Genomic DNA, 17,679 nt, shown 5'->3' with positions numbered 1-17,679 from the left:
ACAAATCTACGAACACTGAGCAATGCCATCATTTTCCCCCAAGACCCTAAATCAGAATCTGCATAAGTCTATCAAACATGCAGTGAATGATGATGTGGCTCATGGATGTATAACAAGAAGAGAAGGGCAAGGGAAGAAGCAAGAATCAAACACCCATATGTGGCAACTTAAAAACAGAACCGAGGAACCTCCATAAAATTAACCTCGAAATGGTTAAACTTAAATGTAGCTTAATGGCCTGAAATACAACATTCTTCAGGAAGACCAATGTTTCTACATGCATCTGGAGTTATTGAATGTCAGGGTCTTGGAAGTATTACCTCACTATAGGAACCTAACTTCTGATTAAAGAAGTTACAAGGAATTATGTACATCATGTGTAGTCTAAGGAATCCTGTACAAAACTGGATGAGAAATCCACATGAATAGGAGCTGCTATAAAGTATTGAGGACTTATTATGAGCAAAATATTCATTGATACAATGAATATGTGCCAGGCACTCTTCTAAATCCATGACAATGAACCAAAGTGACAAATATTCCTACCTTCATGGAGCTTACATTCCATTATTTAACATCTACACAATCTTAACAACACTCATAGATGTTATTATTCTTATTTTGCAGATAAGGAAACTGAGATTTTAAAAAGTTAGGTAACTTACTTACAGAGCTAGTAACTCATGTGCCAGAGTTCAAATCCAGCTCTGCACAGCTTCAAAGCCTAAACCTTTACCTACTCTGCTACACTATCTTCTATAAGCAACAGAAAATGGGTTCTAATGAGCATCAACATATCTACTGCAACTCAGATGAGTATTTGCAATAAAAAAAATACTTCCTTGTTTGCAGTAAACAGACCACAGCTTACCAAGGAGGTAGATACTCAGTACCCAGTGCCTACCAAAGGCAGGCTCTCACTCAACCAAAATTTATTAATTAGGTTCAGTGTCAAACTTAGATCACTTCTTAGGGATGTAAGTAAGACACGTCTAGTGGGGAAGAAGAACATATGAATGGGTCATCATAACACAGCATGATAAGGCTGAGATTAAGATAAGCCCCGGATGCTCAGGAGAGTACAGTAAACAGGTTGACATAGATCGAAAGGGAAGAATGTTGACCTCTGCATTGAGTCTTAGCCAGCAGGAATGAGCTTGATGAAGAAAGGGGAGGTGGAGTGAGAAAATTGTAAAGTGCTTGGAGTGGAGAGGGAGAATGACATGTGCAGGGATGTGAAAGGCAGTATGCTATTCAAGAAAATGCAAGCATTTCAGCATGATGGTGAAGTGTGAGAGAGATGCTCCTGAAAACTGGCTGCAGCAATGTGTGTGTTTAGGGAAGGTTGCAGACAGGATAGAAATTGGGGAGCACACCTAGATCTGTATGGAATCTGTTTCATGGATCTTGGCCAGTATTTACTTAAAACAACAAAAGAATAGAATAGAATAGAATAGAATAGAATAGAATAGAATAGAATAGAATAGAAAATATCATGTATTACATATGTAGTAAGGTATTGTCTCATAAAACCTTATGCCCATATGTTGGGACTGGGTCTTGATGTTTAATGTATGTCTTATTATGAGTCATCATCCAAAAAGTTTGAAAAGCTCTGATCTAGTCTGTACCTTTCAATAGGCAGACTGTCCCCTTTGGATTTACTCAACAGGGTTCCCTTTGGGGACCTACTACTATCTATCTATTCATGTCAGGAGAAAAGAGAGGTCACTTGGAACAAACCTGCCCCAGTTTCTTAAATACTTTCCATATTCCAAAGTCCATGATCTAATTCTAAATCTCAAGTGGCTATACAGATAAACTCCAATGACCAGGGCTATTTCTGAAAAGCAATTAATATTTCCATTTTGCAGGAGTGAGACAAAATATGCACACAAAATGAAGCTTCAAATGATTCCAAGAAAGTTCAGGGCCAGTAAAAAGTTCTCTGTCCCAGCTATGTTTTCCACCAAATGAATCATTCAGGTACAGAGCCAACGCATGTGAGTCATGAAACACACCCTATGTTGTATCTCTCTCTTCTTTTCCTCTACACAGGGATTTTCCCTAAAAATTCTTTTTTGGATTTTATTCCTCAATTTTTTTTTTTCCTAAGTCAGTTCATTTCTTGCCAGTTTCTCTGCTCTTTGATCTTTTCCTTTATGTTGTTTAATCTTGTTTCTCTTTTCTTTAGCCTGATCATTTTGAATTCGTAAAACAGTTCGTATACAAAGAAAATCCATATAAAACATGGCTTTAAAAGAAAAGAACTTAAGATAGTACTGTTTCGTTTAAATCTATTACTTAACTGATTGCAAAGCACAAGAGTCAAAGAGAAAGTTAACAGAAGTAGTTTAATAAAATATCTCTTAACTAAATTATCTGGGTAATTTAGGCCATTAAAATAGAGAAGTTGATAAAAACAAGTAAAAAATTGACCTTGGGCCTAAGTTAATTAGGCTATTGGTCAATATCAGCAGAATTAATCACTCATTTGTCTACAAATCAACAATCAGAAGGCAATATTGGAAATGATTGATCACCTCGCAAGCCCTAATGATTTAAACTTCTCTAAGAATACATCTCTCTTCTCTGAGCTATAAAAATACCAATTCTTACAGGGAGGAGCTTTTGTAGAATTACAGACTTCTTGAAAACAACCTTAGAGATGATCTGATCCAGAGTTTTTCAATTAGCTTTATGAGGTTGAGAACATAAAAATATCACATGCCTGGTCCTCATGCAGATTTAAATGGCCCTTTGGTTGGGAGTCTATGCTTTTTATATCTCTACTGGCTAAGAAGTGTTTGTCAAGCACTATTTTCTGTGGTTCTTGAAAATATTTTTCTTATATTTTTTAAGTAAAAAATATAATATCGAAATTGTGTTATTAAACTATGTATAAAACTTGGGATGTACTGATGTAGTCCAACTCTCCCTTTTACAGACCAGGAAAATGAATCTCAAAGATGGCAAATAATTTTACCCTGGGTTCAGTTCTCCAGAGACCTGGTATAGTATATACAAAGCACATAGCAAGGCCTGATAAATACCTTATTTAACCATTTTTGAAATGGCCATGCAGGGAAAGAGTGAGCAAGGAAGTGAATGACAAGAAATAATTCACTGAGTTACAATCTTGTGGCTTACATTTCCTGAGGAGTGTGATTTTCCAGACTTCAGAATTTGTCCTTAATTTCTGTCACATTTTAGTTACTTTGCCAAGAGCCCCACAGCAAATAGCTGCTGCACATGAGGGGACACTTGTCTAAGCAAGTGATGTGAAAACAAATGCTGCTTTGTTTAAAGCAACTCGGTGTCTTCCTTCCCTCCCTGCAGAACCTCAAGGACCTTGAAAAAGGTCATTTAATGAAGTTCTGGTGTGTATATGAGTAAACTTGAATCATCATATGTCATAATTGGAACCACTAAACCAAATGCCATGAACCAGATTACATGTCATCCCCAAATAGGTTATTATGGCAGAGCTGCTAGGTCACCAGGCTACTTTGGCTAGGCTTGTTTTTTAATCATACTCCCAGAGAGCTCTGGACCATTGCAAACATCCATAGCTAAAGTCATAGGAAAATATCTTGAATTCATTAGAAAGGACAAAAGAACAGAAATACTTATTTCACTTTTTAAATTATGTAGAATTAAAGCATCTGACAGTCTCGAGCACAGATCACCTCTAAGAAAGCAGAAGGAAGTGGAGGCATCGAGTTGATTAGCTGAGTAATTTAGGCACTTAATAAGGAGAAAAGATTGTATTTTATATAAGGCAGATATTTGAATTATAAATGTTTGCTGATTATGGTGATCAAAATTATGGGATACTTGTTAAGTTTCCGGCTTATTCCATTTACTAACAGAGCTACCATTTAGTGAGTATCCAATACCCGGTAGGCATGTGCTTGGTGCTGTATGTGCATTTTTTCTATCATCCTTGCAATAACCATGCAAGACCATTCACTTCGTCTTTCAAACTGGTAAGTAGTAAAGCTACAATTCATATCCATGGCCATCTGTCTCCAGAAGAGGACTTGGCTTTCAAAGGCTCTAGAATCACTCTAAATCCTCATTTTGCCTTTTAGTAGCCATGTGACTTTGGGCTAGTTACTTAATCTCTTTCCATCTCATTTTCTTGATCTTCAAAATAGGGTTAATGATAGTCTCTCCCTAAGAATTCGTTATATGTGAAATAGGCACATGAGGCCCTTCGTTGGTACGGAGTAAGCAGTTAATCAGCTTCTGGCTTTTGTCATTATTGTAATGATAACTTATTATCAGTCGATCCACAAATAACCTGAACAGTTGAGATGCCCAGATACTGAGACTAAACTTTTCTTACTGACCTCAATTATCTGGGAATTTGTGGTAAAGATCAAATCTCAATTCATAATTACATGGTGGGAAGATCAGGTCATCGCCAGTGCTCAGGGTCCAAGGAGCTCAGCTTATGCTGTGTCACATGTGTCAACACGTTTGACTTTGGGGAAAACTGTCTTAACATAGGTCAACAGGCTTGCAAAAACCAACAACCATAAACTCCTCTCTTTTAACAGGGCTGGTGGCTCTGAAAAGAGGAAACATGAGTAAAATTCATAAGTTCTGTAGTCACTCCCAGTTGAATTTGTTCTTTGAGTACATGGGGGAGTAGAAACCAGTCTCAATCTAATTGAAAATAAAACTCATGTGTTTTCTGCGTAAAACTGATAGAATGGTAGCAACATACAATAACATACTGATATGCACAATAGTTTGATCTGGCATGGATGCTCACCGATCTGTTATTATAATGTACTTGTTAAAAGAGCCTGGATCCTGGAGTTAAGACTTCTGGAATCAACTCTTGGCCTTTCCAATTGTTAACTTCCTAATCTTGGAAAAATTATTCAATCTCCTTAAAGTTCAGTTTTCTTATGTGTAATATAAACCTTATAAAAATATTTACTTTATTCTGTTGTTTTAAGGATTAAGGGAGATACTACATAAAAAAGGCACTTAGCCCAGAGTCTGATCAAAGAATAAGTGCTTAATAAAATGTTAGCTATTGGTACATGCTGTCAATCTAAAGCTTCCTGTGTCAAGTAAAGGTTTTGTACCCCTTGTCCATTCACGAGATCTTGGCAATGGGAAGAGTTAATGGTGATTTCTTAGACAGAGGAGACACCTTTGACAGAAACCTGGCAAGCTGCGAGGTATAGCAGGACAGAGATTTAAGCCTGGACCTCTGATACCTATAAGCTCAAACATGGTTAGTCAGTTTCTATTATCATCCCGATGGGCTACTGATGGTTTCCGCCTCTGAGCTAGGGGATAAGCGGTAGCAGGGGAGGAGGAGGACTCCTTGTGGCCACGTGTCCAAAAAAGCTTCAGAAACATTTATCAAGAGCTAGGATGCTAGTAGGGGATACTAGTGGATTTTATTACTCCTGGCATTGGAAATTACTCCTGCTTGCAAATTAAGTATCAAATCAGGCTCCTAAAGTATGCGTGCTGAATGCTGTAGAAGACCCATTTGGATTTTGTGTTACACTTGCTTTTTATTCATGATTTCAAATCTCAGATAAAGTCTCAATACTGCCTAGAAGTCTCACTAGGAACCTTGTGTGACACTATGCTCTATCTTCTCCCTTTTCAAATATTCCATCTGCCTCCCCCTCCACAATTTAAACCATCAGGTGAGAAGGAACTCTCTCAGTTTTGAGTATGTGTACAAACCTATCACATAATATTGTTATAACGATTAAATGAGTTAGTAAATGAAAATTACTTAGAGCATTACATGGTACATAGTGAACTCTCAGTAAATGTTAGCTATAATCATGATTATTATTACCTGTGCCTAAATCCATTTTCTCCTGCTTCCCTCTTTCACCTGTTCCTGCCAGATGCCAAGCCCTCAATTTGCTTTCTGGACCCCACTGTCCTTTATTTTCTCTAGGATTGCTCCTTTGATTGTTCCCTCTTTCTCTTCATCAGTAACTTCTCCTTCTCTCTGGATTTTTTTTTTCATCAATGTAAAAATCTGCTTTACTATCCTCAAATGTTCAACCCACTTCAATTCTGCCTCCTATCCTTATAAGTCCTATAAATCTGCTCTTCTCAAGATCATCAGTGAATTCTGTTGTCAAAACTGGTAGTCAGTCACTTTCTATCCTCAACTTACTTCAACACAGCTGATGGCCATTCTTCTCAACACAGTGCCCTCAGGTTCCACACTGTAGGGTTTCCTCTTAGCTCTCTAATCATTCCATCTCAATCTTTTCCCCAATCCTGTCCTCTACTGAGTATCTAAATGCTGTCACTTTCCATGGACATGGGTCTAGACTTATATTCTCCCTCTACATTCTCATTCATGCCCAGGGATTTATTCAAAATGTATGTGCTCAAAACTCCAAGTTTAGATCTTTAGCCTAACCTGTTTTATGCCTACCTCATATTTCCTCTAGGATTCAAAATAACACTCAAAATGAATAACTCAAACCAAATCAAGAACTTCTTTCCCACCCCAGCTGCCAAAATTTCCTCTTCTAATCTTATCCATCTTAGTCAGGGGCACCCAGATCCATGCTGTGATTGGCTTAAGCCAGAAGCCTGGATTTCATTCTTGATTCTTCTTTCTCTGAATATTTCTACCTTCACCCCTTCCTATTTAATCCATTAGCAAGTTTCATCTCTTCCATAACCCAAATACATATCTGATGTCTGCTTCTCTCCATTGCTGTTTCTCCACCATTGTCAACTAAACAAGCATCATCTCTTACCTGATCTGTTTCAATGTTCCCCTCACTTCCACTTTTCTAATCCACTTTATTATCCACATTAATGTCTTGGTGAGCCTTAAAAAGTTATATAACATTTTCACCATTTCTTGAGGGCTTCCTAATTTGCTTTAATATTGTCTTAACTCCTTACTAGAGCATACAAGGGCCTACAGGATCTGGCCCTCACCCCTCTCTGACGCTATTTTGTACTGTTCTCCCCCAATTCACTTCACTTTAGCCACACTGGCCTTCCTCAAACACACCAAGTTCAATACATTCTGTTTTAAACATTCTGCTTCTCTGCCTGGAATAGTGCCCCCTTCATTCTCAGCTTTCTGGGTTCAGGTGAAATGTCACCTCCCTGGAGAGACATTTTCTTATTTTCCCATCTCAACAACTTCCTTTCTTCCCCATTATTTTCTATAGCTGTGTCCTCTAAATATCCTTCAAAGCACTTATCCAAACTTGTTTATTTTCTTGTGTATAGTTGGTATCTCCCTCCTGATCCAAAAGAGAAACGGTCCATTTCTATTTTACTCACCAGTACCTAACAAAATGCCTGATATACAGTGGAGTCTACATAATACTCACTCAATAAACGAGTGAATAAATAAGCAGTCATTCACATATTAATCTAAGCAGTTGAAAGCATAGAAGTGAAACAGAGCTTTGGACAACTCACTTAAAGAGCTGGCCCATGACAAATTATTCCCCCAGAGAATGGTGCCAAGTCCTGTTGATAAAGGAGCATCTTATGACTATGACTGGATCTTTCCTTCTTCCAGTTTATGCAAATTATATGCCTTCTTTGTGAACTCCTTACCCCTATTTAATTCCTAGCCAAGATCCAACTTAACTCTTTGTCCTTGATGAAACCCCTCCCCATAATTCTAGCCCAAAGGTCTTCATGATCCTCAGAAAAACCTACAGTACTCACTTAATATTTATATTCCATTTTGTGCATTTTTTATGAGCTAAGCACTGCCTCAGGAAATGAGGATGATCAAATATAAAGATCTTTGAACTAACATTTATTCAGCATCTTTTGTACATTAAGTATTTTATATCAGCACTCATATTATAATTACATAATTATAATATTAGCACTCACTCGTTCTCACTACAAACCCAATTTCCATTTATTTTTATTTAGCAAATATTTTCATAGCACAGACTGCATACCAGGCCATAGTTTAAGGACTATACAAATGTTAATTCATTTAATCCACATAACAAACCTAAAGGATAGGTAGTATTATGATACTTTGGGACCCCCGAGGCAAAAACAAGCTATTTGCCTAAAACCATAGAACTAATAAATGGTAGGCCAGAATTTGGGCCCAGGCATGAAGCTCCAGAGTCTCCATTCTCAACCATCATTCTAAGCCACCTCTCAATTCCTATCAGGTAGGTATGATTACTTCTCTTTCCAGAAAGAACTCAGGACTCTTAGGTTAACCTTGCTAGGAATACATAGTTAATTCACGTATTCAACATCAAATGTTTATAGAGTACCTTCTAAATGTTAGGCACTATGTAAAAGTTTTGAGATACACAATGTTTGAATAGACTTGTCCTCAGGGAGTTTACAATTCAGCGGACAAGTGGAACAGTGTGGGATTTAGATTTAAGGGCTTTTTAACTGTTAAATCCAGGACTTGTGACCTTTCCAGGATTCTATTCTCATAGAATTCAATCAAATTGTTTGGGTTTCAAGATGATCCCTCAAGGAACAGGTGGTGGAGTTGGGACATCTCCAAAAGGCTTCCCTGAGGAGGAAGGCACCACTCATCGCTTTTTGTTACTTAAATGGTGAAATGTTTCACAATTAAATATCATTCTTCAACTGCTCACTGCAATCTCCTTGAGGACTGGGACTCTAACTTAACATTGCTCATAGTGTTTGGGACGGTGTGCTACACACATAGGGTCCAATAAAGAGATCTCAAATTGTGACTGGTTGAGTTCTTAAAACAGTGAACAAAGCTGGCAGTCTTAGTTTTGCTACGTGTAAGATTTCTTCAGACTTGAACACTTACTTACCATGGCAGACATACACTAGCTTTTCCTGGCTCTCTGGGGACTGTGACTCAAAGAGTGAATGCCATAAAACCAGGAGGTGTTCTCAATTTTCACCTTACCACATGGCCTAGGTCCTTTGCACTTCCAGATTCAATATTGTCTTCCCTAAGGAACCTCACAGCCCCATCCGCTGCCACCAAGCCCTCTGGAACGGGGAGTCCTGCCTTTATGACCACAAATTGTCCTGTGTTTATATTGCCAAAATAGGCAAACTGAATTCCCACATTTTTTTTCACTGGTGCAATGGGAAGCACCAGGGCCTTGGTCCTAGGAAATGATGAAAACCCAACCCAGATGTATACAGAGCAAACACTGCTATTTGCCACACTGTCTTGTTTGTTTTGGAGGAAAGTGGATTTATTAATAATAAAGTTTCACCATGTGGCAGGCACATCTGTGTTACAAAGTATCAGTCATAGAAAGTAACTCAGGAAAAACCCCATTAAGTCACCTAGTCCTGCATATGCCAAGGCTGTAGTCTACGTTTCTGTCTTTTGAGATTTACCAGCATTTCAGAATAAAAGATGAGATGTTAAGAGCAATGTCTCACCTATGATTCCAAACTACCATTAACGATGGTGCTCATGGTGGGAAAATGGAAAAGAAAACACACACACAAAAATCTCAAATCCTCAAAGTTTCAATTCATAGCCCTGAATGGGGTGTTGTCCCAAACTGATACAGAGAATAAACTGAGGAGCAGACTTCAATTCACAAAAGCACATGGTGTCTTCTGTGGAGACTCATGGCCAAAAGAGGAGAAAACCCTACATTTATTTATTTAACACTTATTTATTTAACCTTCTTGCTGGGTTGGGTTGTTGGATTTGGTTTTACATCCTGAATTACAAAATTTATGATGGGAACATGTGTCAGCTGTTTGCTGAAGGAAAGAAAGACTTCTGTTCTTTGTCTTTTCTCATAATAGAGCCAAGCATCCCACACCATTTAGAGAAGTTAAAATACGTGAAGAGTAAGAGCATAACCCTTGCTTGGCTTCCTTTTCTACATCTTCTGTTCTTTCTTCCTGATGGTACCCGCCTGGGCACGATCCTGGTGCCTCCTGCCTGGACTGCTGTATAGCATTTACTCAGACTTTCAAACCCTCTGGCCAGCAGCTGCCAAAATCAGCATCAGCTAAGATTTTCTGAGACTCAATCACACACACCTGCTCTTTGCATACTGTGATCAAATATGTATCCTTTGCTTAATTTATTTGTCACAATGGGGCACAGTATGGATAGTAGCCAAGGGCATGGGCTCAAAATGAAGCAGAAAGAGTTTTTAATCCTAGCTCTACTACTTCCCCACCCAGCTTTATTGAGATATAATTGACATATTACATAGTGTAAGTTTAAGGTAAATAACGTGATGATTTGATACAGGTATTATTGTAAAATGATTATCATAATAAGGTTAGTTAACTTATACATCACTCTTTTTTTTTTTTTTTTTTGAGAGAAAGAGTATGCATGGGGGTGAAGAGGCAGATGGAGAGGGAGAGAGAGAGAATCCCAATCCACACCCAGTGTGGAGCCTGACATGGGGCTTGATCTCACAACCCTGATATCCTGACCTGAGCTGAAATCAAGAGTTAGACTCTTAACAAACTGAGCCACCTCCACTGCTACTTTTTAATGGAGGCTTTGGAAAGGCAGTATCTTTATCTGTAAAGGGTAATAAGAACAGAGCCTACTTCATAGTGTTTTTGTTTTTAAAATAACTTTATTTAGGCATATTTTGCATAAATATATTTCACCTTTTCAAGTGTAAAAATTCAATAATTTTTCGTAGATTTACTAAGTTGTGCAACCATCACCATGAATTAGCTTAAAAATATTTTTATTACCCCTCATGTCCCTTTACTATTAATCCTGTCTTCTGCCCCTACCCCACTTTCCCTGTCTTCATATCTTTGCTTTTCCTGGATATTTCATGTAAATAAAATACAATTAATGGTATCATACTATATATGGTATCTCATGTCTGGCTTCTTTCACTGAGAAGGATAGTTTGAGGTACATCCCTATCATATGTAGCATGTCTTCTTAGTTTGTTCCTTTTCACTGCTAAATAGTTTTTCATTGTATGGATATAGCATCTTTTGTCTATCCATTCAGGCGATGGGCAGTTAGGTCATTTTCACTTCTTGGTTACTATACATAATGTTTCTAAGAAGACTTGCATTCAAGACTTTGTGTAGGGATCCCTGGGTGGCGCAGCGGTTTGGCGCCTGCCTTTGGCCCAGGGCGCGATCCTGGAGACCTGGGATCGAATCCCACGTCGGGCTCCCGGTGCGTGGAGCCTGCTTCTCCCTCTGCCTGTGTCTCTGTGCCTCTCTCTCTCTCTGTGACTATCATAAATAAATAAAAAAATTAAAAAAAAAAAAAAAAAAAAAGACTTTGTGTAGATGTATGTCTTCAGTTTACTTGTGTAGACACCTAAGAGTGGAAGTGATGGGCCATATGGTACACTATGTTTAGCATCTTAAGTCACAGAGTTGTCTGAGGCTTAGATATTACATAGAAGGCCTCACTCAAAGCCCCTGGGAATAATGATCCATGAAAATTGCTGTTGTGGTTGTTGCTCTATCCTTTGGAGAAGTTTCTACTTGTTTACTGTGTAGACAAGGAGGCTAAAACAAAGCTCAGAAAGGGTTACCAACTCACTCAAGACCACGCACAGTGGGATGCCTGGCTGGCTCAGTGGTTGAATGCCTGCCTTCAGCTCAGGGCATGATCCTGGGGTCCCGGATCAAGTCCCACATCAGGCTCCCTTCATGGAGCCTGCTTCTCCCTCTGCCCGTGTCTCTGCCTCTCCCTCTCTGTGTCTCTCATGAATAAATAAATAAAATCTTAAAAAAAAAAAAAGACCACACACAGCTAATCGATGGGTAAACTAGAATTCTTCTCTTATGTTTTCTGACTCTAAACCTGGCATCATTTCCTGCCATCATAGCCAATAGCCACACAAAGTATCCTGAGGAGCGTAGTCCCCTGTGTAACAAATACTCCTGGCTCCTCAATGCACATGAAATAAAATCTTGATTTGTGTGCTAGGTATACAAAGCCTCCTATTATTTTCCCACTGATCTTTTCTGCCTAATTTCCCTCCACACACCTCCACTCTATCCTCCCTTCAGGAATCTGCCAAGATGACTTTCATTCCAAAAACTAAGCCCACACTCTTTGGCCCACTATACCTTTGATGGCACATGATCTGGGTTCTTGAATAGTATTTCTCACTTTTCCCTTGTGAACTCTTACCCCTCCTTCAACACAGAGTTCAAGTCATACCTCCTATACATTCCTACTTCCTCAGCCTAGTGACCTGTTTGAAATTAATCTGTATTTTCTTAACACACTTAGTTATAATAGGTAGTCAATGAACACACTGACTTGAGCTGAAATGACTGAAAAAAAAGAAAACAAACAAACAAACAAACCCTCAGCTGTGTAATGAATGACCTAGCTATGAGAGGTACTAATTTTTAAAAATTCAATAAAAATCATTTGTAAAATGTCCAGGTATAGCAACACAGTGTTATTTGTTACAGATTACCTGGAGTAGAATCTTATTCCTCACCACTTGGCTTCCTCTGTGTATCAAGAGCACTTTACTGTGTTTTGGGCAACTTCTTATCACACTGGATTGCATATCCATTTGTGTTTGCCAGCCCCAAAAGACTGTGAGCGCCTCCAGAGAAGAAACTGTCTTATTCATTTCTGTATACCCATTCCCCACCACAATGCTCGATTCATGTAATGGTGAGTACTCACTCAATGCTGAATGAATGAGAGGGTTAGTGAATGAGAGAATGAGCTGCTCTTTCTGTCTGACACAGATAATCCATTAAAAATTGGTAGTACTCTCTTGCCTGACATTTGAGTTCTAAAAGAGGGTTCTCCTTTAAAAAAGATTCTAATCTTCCCTTTGACCTACTGTTAATTCCACTTCCTCCAAATGGCTCATCTGAATAAGTCAATAAGCATATACGTAGACTATTTTCTTCCCAGTTCCTTCCTTTAACTCTTTCTAAACAAAAGCCACAAGAAAGATGAATAGTTAAAGAGAAAAATTCTGCAAATTATATAAGCTCTAAAACACGGTGACTTTTCCTAAGTTGTCAGATTCTAACAAGGATCCAGCAGAGGCCTTCCACATAGTACAGGCATTGTAAAGAGTTGTGGAATAATTAGATCCAAAAAGATTTATTAAGTGCCAATGAACAAGACCCTGTTGCAACCTTCTAAGACTTCTGGCATGAGGGAGCTAACAAACATATATAGTGGTAACAATAACAACAACTATGTATTCCTTCAGTCATTACTCTATGACTGGCACTATTTCAAGTGTTTTATATGAAATAACTCAATTAATTTTCATAATAACTCTAAGAGGAAACTATTATAGACGAGAAAATGAGGATGAAGAATCTGAAGTTTACCAGTTTCAGAAGTAATTAGTGTAATAAGTAGTAGAACTGGGACCCAAGAAATCTGGCTCCAGAAACTTCCCATAAGAATGCTTCTAAGCTTAGGTGAGGGGCCTTGTGCCCTCCCTTCCTGTTTCCCCAGCACTCATAACCACTCAATGACCATTTGCTGTTAAACTGTGCCAACTGCAAGGCTGACAGGGATTAGGAAAAGAATAAAGATACACTGTGTTATCCAACAATAATATGGCCTAATATCAGGGTAGGAAGGGGTGGAAGAAGCCCAGGTTTGGGAGCCAGACCAGAGACCTGAGTTTGAACTCCAGATTCACCAATAACTAGCTCAGGGGCTATTTTTTCTCTGACAAAAAATTATCTACCCCAACTCCCACACACTACCATTTCTGGGCCAAAAGCCATTTTGGAAATCCAAAGACTCTGTAAGATTGGACTCTAGACTCAAAGACTCAAACTAATTCAAAATAAAGATGACTAAGTCTGAGGTTAAATGATTTACCTCAGGTCACACACCTGGTTGGTACTGGTACTAAAATTCAGTTTCCTGAGTTCCAGCTCAGTGCTCTTTCGTTTAAGTCAGAGTTTCATTTGAGGTAAAGACGTTGAACAAAACGCCATCAGAAGCAAATTATTCAAAACGGGACTTTCCAGAGCCAGCCTGGAATTGGACAGCTGCCTCCTTGTGTTCAAGAGAGGCACACCCCGGTTTCACTATATATCTGAAATCTAACTCTCTCCTTGTGATGCCAGAGCTGGGGATATCTTTTAAGCAGTGAGTAATGCTCTGGAGATAAGTCTCCCACTGCTCTCCTATGTCCTAAAAATTCTCCCTTGCCTTGTTTCCTTGTGGGGATGTCCTACTCAATACCAAAAATACTTTTCAGTGAAGAGGACTTATTTCCGGAAGAGAGAAAGACACTATCACCTTCCTGTTGGCTCAGTTCTTTCCCTGAAGGGCTTGAAGCACATTTTCTTTTAAATTCTCTATAGTTCTAGAATCTGGAGAAAAGAGTAGATTAAATGTAGCACAGGAAAAGGAGGGCATTGTTAGGAGAACGCTGAGTATGACTGGAGCAGCAGGTGTAAGCATCATCTTAAGGGCTGGTATCCCTTGAAAACAGGTACCTGAGTGGGCATCACCTACAAGACTTTATGTACCTGATAGCACAGAGGACTAGTGCCAAGCATCTTTGGAGCCGAACAAGCCAGAGTTCAAATCTTAGCTCTTTCCCTTACTAGCTGAGTGTTTTTATATTAATAGCTACCTTCACCAGGGCATGGTTTCAGTAGTTTAGAAAAGTGAGATAATAATGACTTCATAAAGGGTTATGGATGAGGAGAAGATTGTAGTTCCTAACAGCAAATCTTATATTTAGCAGGGATTTAATATTACGTTAACCCTTCTTCCTCCTGTTTTGTAGTTGAAACAAATGTTTCAGAGTGAATTCTTTGAAAACGAAGAAAACACTTTGGGTATAGTATAGCATTAAAAGTGATTTGTCAAACCACTGTTCAATTATATATGCTCATAATGCAGGGAAAATCTCAGAATTGGCTGAGTCTGCCCTTCTTCTGAATAAGAGAATCTCATGTTAAACTTTCTACATCTATCTAGACATGCTCTTCTGGCAAGGCGCACAGAATGAACCACCTCCCAGGAAACACATTCCATTTTCTGCCAAATCTTTACTGGGCTAAATGGTTCACTGAGGCAAAACTTGTCTCTGCTATAAATTCTACCCAGTATAACCTGCCTTTGGTCTTTGCTCTGGCAACACAGAATGGTGAAAAGGGAATGTTTCCCCAATGCTGTTCCCTGCTAAAAATCAGAGTGACTCTCCTCCACAGAAACCCAAGGAGTAGAGGGTAATAAGTAATCCCACCAACAAAATCAGAAAATGAAATTGAAGGAGCATATTCCATCGCTGCAGAAAAAGAGGACACAAAGAGAAGTGTTTCTACAACTTGAGTATACCTGTGACTCCAGACCAGGAGAAAAAGCAAGATTTGGGGGAAAAGAACCAGCTGAGATGTCAATTCCTTGGATGCTAGAAAGTATCCATAGTTGATTCAGTTTAGTTACTTGCTGAGAGCAATTCCTTATCTACAGGTAAATGATCACAAGTCTGAGATGTTCTGGACAGAGGTGGTTATGGGAACCACCTGGCTCACGGTTAGAGTACCCAGGGAATCCCCCTGAGATGCAGAACTGTAGTGGTGAGAGCAGAGGCTGGGAGCTGTGGCCAACACAAGGCTATGTGCTTGGCAAAGGGGCTGGAGGCCTCATCTCTGATGTGTATGTTCTCAGTGGCAGGAACACAAGATGCAGAGAAAGCATGGACGTGAGGAGGTGTTACAGTCCATGTCTGAGAAAGAAAGGGTCTCATGGATGACCTAGCGAATGGGGCTGACATCAAATTTCCTCAAGAGGAGATGAATGTTCCAGACCCCCTTCTGTGGAAACAAGTACTATACATAAAGAGGATGCTCACCCCACTCCAACATATTTCTGGCCAAATTAACCTGTTTTTTGAAATATTTCTCCCAACTGAGTTTACAGTAATAGTTTATAGTCTCCAGATACAGGGCACAGAATGACTGGCATTCTTGTAGAGCCAAAGCCCAAGATTCTCTTTTCTCTCACTGCTGCTCAGCAGAGAGAATGGTGAGAATGTGGGGCATCTGTGGTGTCACCAACATTTAGTAGGTGTGTCACCACTGCCGGGGACTGTCAGGGTGTTCAAAATACAAACACGTTGCCCTTGTGGTCTTTCAAACCATCATACTGTTTCAAAACAATTCTGTGAGCTGGGAGGAATGGTTATTTACCATGTTTTGAAGTAAAGTCTCAATTAGTCAGAAGGAATATAAAGATTTTTTATTCTCCTGGATCTTATATTTTGTGTGTGTGTGTGTAGAACTGGGCATAATTCTGGTCTGATATCCAGGGCAGGCTTGTTTATTTATTGGTTGGTCCTTTTGATGATTTGTTTTATGTGTCAATTTGTCTAGGCAATAGTACCTGGATATTTAACCGATATAGATCTAGGTGTTGTGAAGATATTTTGTAGATGTGATTAACATCTACAGTCAGTGGATTTTAAGTAAAAGAGATTACCTTCAAAAAAAAAAAAAAAGAGATTACCTTCAATATTGGTGGGCCTTACCCCATCAGTTGAAGTCCTAAGAGCAAAAACAGGTTTCTTGGAAAGGAACAGATTCTGCCTCAAGAACACAGCATTAACTCCTGCCTGAGTTTCCAGAAATTTAAACTTGCTAGCCCCTACAATAACACAAGCCAAAACTTTAAAATAAATCATAAATATGTGTATATATATTCTCACACTACTTCTGCTTCTTTGGAGTATCCTGACTGATATGATCTATATCTTCCGGTAGTTTTTTTCTCTACACTTTTATTCCCAGATGGTCCAAACTCAAGATCAGATTCTGAGTCTTATTCAACTTAGCACTTCCCTTCCCCTTTACTTGGTAGGAGGCCACAATAAAAATTTTTAGCCTACAGAACACACAAAAACTCAAACAGATGAAGGAACATATGCCAATGGCATAAAGAAAAATTATGTTTTTAAAAACCAATGCAGGACATGGATACCCCAATACAATATATGAAGAGTAGACAGGGCAGCCCGGGGGGCTCAGCAGTTTAGTACCGCCTTCAGCCCAGGGCGTGATCCTGGAGACCCGGGATCGAGTCCCACGTCAGGCTCCCTGCATGGAGCCTGCTTCTCCCTCTGCCTGTGTCTCTGCCTCTCTCTTGCTTGCTCTCACTCTCTTTCTCTCTGTCTCTCATGAATAAATAAATACAAGATTTTTTAAAAAAGAGTAGACAATTATTACAATAAGCAAGACTAATTGTAGGAGGCTTTCCATAGGTATGTTTGAGTTTGATTAAGAGGCCTATAGAGAAGGTGGTTTGGAGGTATGAGGGGCATGAAGAAAACAGCAAACCAGAGGGAAGCCTAGACGCGATCTGCAGGTGAAGAGAGACAGACTGGTGAAATTTGCAATGCGAGAGGAAGAAATAATAAGAAACGAGGTCAGTGAGGACAGAGGCCCGTTGTATTGACTAAAAAGGCATTTAAAGAACCCCTACTTCCCCCCAGGATTGAAAAAAAAAAATAACAAACCAGCATGCATGTACATGCCCGCACATGGCATAGGGCTGGCACAAGAGAGATTTGAAGGATCCCCTGTCGGGACAGGTACTCTGCATCGAGACGTAGAGCAGCTGTTGCCACTGAATGCCTCAGACCTCCCAGCTGTGCAAAGCCATGAAAAGCCTCTCCCAAAGCCTATGCATCACATTTAAGGTATGGGTTTGCTTCGTAGAACTGAGCCTCTGTCAGCAAC

At 39.3% G+C, this 17,679-nt stretch overlaps 1 protein-coding gene across 6 annotated transcripts in view; it reads right to left on the bottom strand.

Annotated features, from left to right (window-relative positions):
• The window catches only part of PDE4B (phosphodiesterase 4B), a 541,893-nt gene that overhangs the window by 72,950 nt on the left and 451,264 nt on the right, over positions 1-17,679 (bottom strand). The window lies entirely within an intron of this gene.

This window comes from Canis lupus, chromosome 3 (assembly GCF_048164855.1).
Source record: "Canis lupus baileyi chromosome 3, mCanLup2.hap1, whole genome shotgun sequence".
Taxonomy (NCBI): domain Eukaryota; kingdom Metazoa; phylum Chordata; class Mammalia; order Carnivora; family Canidae; genus Canis; species Canis lupus.
The sequence above is the reverse complement of the archived record's forward strand: the minus strand, read 5'-3'. Positions and strand labels throughout refer to the sequence as shown.